Here is a 4,382-nt window from a genome sequence, read left to right as displayed (position 1 = left end):
CGTGGCCGCTTTCCAGCGATGTATTTGGTGAGACACAGTGGTATAGCGGTAGCTTCTTTGACAAGTAATCAGTTCGAAACCAGCCACTACTTAAATTTTGAATAAAATTATCAGCAATGGAGCAGAAGACTTCCGGTATAAGGGGGTCACACTCGTCCTCAAAATGGCCTTGTCAAAGAGGATGGACGAGGTGGATAGAATTTCAGGACAACCTCTTGCTCTTGGGGTGGAGAAACTGCACCTAAACCGCCAATGATTAATGACGTGACGATATAGAAGGAAATGGAAACCACTGCATTGTAACACATACGTGGGCTCTTACTGAAAGTCATGATCACCTCTCTATTGGCAGAAGATTCCGGACTAGCCCGTCATTCGCACCTCCGGGAGATGAATGGCAAGTGGGAGGATAACCAAGAGAAACGTCGAATAAGCAACTAGAGTGTATCGTACTATGAATCGAAGCGTGGAATGTCTGAAGTTTGAACCTGATAGGGAAGTTAGAAAATCTGAAAAGGAAAGTGGAAAGACAAACTAGGGACAGTGAGGGGAGGGGGAAATGAAGTTAAACCGGAACAATACAGGAATTTTCGCTCAAATAATTATGCGAAATTATCAACAGCGGCATAAAACGGTATAGTCGGAATAGGTATCGTTATGAATGGGGTAGGGCAGAGAGTGATTTACTTTAACAGTTGAGTGATATAGTTATTCTTATCAGATTCGATAGCAAATCAACGCCGACAACAATAGTTCAGGTACACATGTCGACGTCACAATCAGAACACGAAGAAATACATGAAGATGATTAACGGGTAACTCAGTATGTAAAATATATATATATATATATATATATATATATATATATATATATATATATATATATATATTGTGGAACTGGAACGCTATAGCAAAGGAATGTATAGAAGAAATAGCTACGAAAGGACATGGGCTTCGTGGTAGGAAAGACTGGGGTGAAAGACTGAGCTCTGAAATAAATTACAGCTGGTACTAGGAAATATATCGTTCAAAAATCGTAAGACGCGGGATTTAATTGGAAAACGGCAGATGACAAGGGAGGATTCCAGTTGTATTAAATCATGATCAGACAGAGATTTCGAAATCAGATTCTGGATGTTAACGCATATACGGGACCAGGCAGACTCAGATGAGAGTTTATTAGTGATGAAGAGCAGACGGAACTTTAAGAAAATTGTGCGGAAAAGGCAAAGTGAGGAGAAGTAGGATATAGAACTATTGTGAAATTATGAGATGGCGGATAAGTTCTTAAATGCAGTAGATACTTAGATAATTAACACCACAAGAGGCTGTCCAGTTGAAGGGGATATGACACTTCTAAACAGCGTAATCCCAGGTATTAAGAGAGCAAGTGTGAAAAAACCTTGGGTAACAGAAGAAATACGTCTATCAATCTATTAAGGAAGGAAGTACAAAAATGTTCAGGGAAAGACAGGAATTTAATTAACGTTTTGGCCGATTCTTCCCTGGTTTAGAAGTTACGAATGATTTTTATCTACCCAAAAGCCCCCGTCCCCCATCTCCCACAAGCCTTGTTGGCACGTCGTCTTCCAAAGCTGGAACACGTACAACTGCATGATGAAAAGCCCCCAGGATGCCGTAAAAGATTTATATAAAAAAAAATTGAAACACCGAGTAACCAGAGGGTTGGCAAAGACGTTAATTATAAATACGCGATAAGGTGGAGACAAACGAAAACATTTTTTATTCAATTCATTGCACAGTTTTTTGTTTTAGACAGACACAGACTCTCTCGCATGTAGGACGACGATGAGGATGTGCGATTTTAGAGATTAAGTATTGCGATCTCGTTGTATTATATGTGTGAGCGAATACTATAATGTTAATAAACCGTATCAAACATTTTATTTACTGAAGTAAGTGAAGAGGGAAATTACAGGAAGAGGATTTTCATGATTAGACAAGCGCTGGTTTCCCCAGAGTCCTCCGTCGCCTGCAGCTTCAACAAAAATGTAAGGAAGTCCGATGCCCAAAAGAATACCAATAAGCACAGAACATTTTAACAACGCTATCATATACAACTATAATTTATTCAAAAATCTTTTTTATATTACAAACACTGGGTCCACCATGTCTTCCAGATCGACTCTCATTTATTATTGTGTCACGTCAGCAAATAGTTCTTCCCTCTGGTAGATACTTTTGATATATTCTCTAAATCTATCGGTTCTATCCTCCACATTTATCATTGGAATTCCTAGTGGACTATTAATGCCGACACCTTTGCTTTTAATTTCTAGGGAAGTTATTTTGACTTTGTGTATGTTGAATCCGTCCTTTAGACGACTGTTGAATTTGGATTTTTCCGCATTTCTTCCCAGCCATTTCGCTCTAGTTTCCATGCGCCTCAAATTACTTTATTTGTGACGTATATTGTTTTATTTCTGTCTGTTCCATAACATTTTTGTACTTCACTCGTCAACCAAATGAAGTTTTTCTCTTGTTATCTCAGGTGTCTTCGCAGTTACCTTCCTTTTACCTACTTCGGTGAGTCCATTGACTATGACTGCTCGTTTTATGGGAGTTCATTCCTCTCTTCCACTGAACTCTATACGGCAGTATTCACTATCGTAGTATCAACAGCCTTACAGAATTTCAAGCTTTCGTGATCATTCCTCATTTTTTAGTATCGCACTTCTTCACTCCGTGGTGTTTTCTGGCGATTTCCTTGAATTTAAGCCAACTTTTCATATCTACATCTGCTCATGGCTACATCTTACAATCTGATATCTAAATTCAGCTTCTGTGCCTCACCGTGACGAAATGCGGCTGCTAACAGCCCTTGCCTCCAGACTTTTTTCAAGTAACTCCCCTACTATTCTTGTCATTATCTTTATTATTACGATCTTAAATATTTCATTGAAGTCATTCTGTTCTCTCGCTGTTTCTACCGAGCCAGTACTATCCCGTAATTCAGACTTCTAGATTTCGATTGTACAATCACAAAAGATTCTAATCACAATTTACAATTATCGAAATTTATCTGCTTGAAATCAGTTAACACACATTCACATCACTCCCATTACAAATCTTACAGTTTATTAGTATTTCACTTTATTTCTTTCCAAGACGCAGACGCATCCTAGCACTGAATTCACTCTCCACTGTTTTCTGCAGATTTTAGATTACAAACACACACACACACACACACACACACACACACAACGCGCTCGTGTGCGCTCTCTCTCTCTCTCTCTCTCTCTCCCCACCCCCCTTTCCTGCCCACTGCCGGCCGGAACACCTATCCCTCCAGAAGACTTTTTTTTTTTCCACACTGTTGTAATTTCACAGTAATGGTCGCGTGGTGGCATATTGTTCAGCTCGTAATGCCTCAGTCTAGTCGGACCGTAACTGCGGGATGGTTTGTAATCCTCTAGGCACAAATCACGGAGGACAGTTTAAATTTACGGCTACTGGCGTCCACTCATGGCTGGGCACAAATTCGTGCCGCGAACGCATATTGCTGCACGCATTATGAATTCCTCGTGGTGCTACGTAGGCGCCGACCGCAGACAGCGAAGAGTGTCATGTCGGTGTTTATTACACGTGCACAGCACAGACTACATGGAACATTTCACTCATCATTTAATCCGAAAAAAATAGGAAAATAGGCACGAGGAGACGAAAGGAAGCGTCTGTGGCTGATAGGAGCAATAACAGGAAGTAGAAAATGACATCACCTTTAAAAACTGACCTATAAAGGAACTCCTATCAACTTAACGGTCATGATTGAATTCAGTCATGTGAACTTTTATCTGAAGCTAAGTTCCTACATTTAAATAAATTACAATTTCTTTTGATGTTAGCTCAGTTTCGGTTGTTCCTTTTCGTTTGCGGATCTATGGTCAATACAGAGCCGTTTATTTTTTTTTTTTTTCAGGAACTAGCAAATGAAGTTTGTTCCTATAATTTTAAATATAATCGAACATTTAGCATGGTCAAAATTATTTTACAGGATATAAGAAAATTTAGAATTTCTTTGGCTCTCTTACTCCGTCCCGAAATAATTGTGTAAATCACAACGGTCACTTGCATACGGTGTTGAAGGGAAAGACAGAGCACAATATGTTAGTGCAAACAAGCAAAAAACAATAATTCGATGACGTATCAACATTATTTACATACAGTACTTATTTTCTGGGAAATGCAACTTGGTGCTAACTGAATACGAATTACAGTCCAATCTGCTGACACATGTCAGCCACCACCTGAAAAAAATTATGAAATCTCTGCGTCTCATGATTCCATGTTTGAATGTCAGTTACAAGATTTTGGCGGGTTTTCTTTCTAACCGCTGTCAGTAAGATATGGCTGATACAGTA

Source organism: Schistocerca nitens, chromosome 6 (genome assembly GCF_023898315.1).
Source record: "Schistocerca nitens isolate TAMUIC-IGC-003100 chromosome 6, iqSchNite1.1, whole genome shotgun sequence".
Taxonomy (NCBI): Eukaryota; Metazoa; Arthropoda; class Insecta; order Orthoptera; family Acrididae; genus Schistocerca; species Schistocerca nitens.
This window is presented reverse-complemented; position numbering follows the sequence as displayed.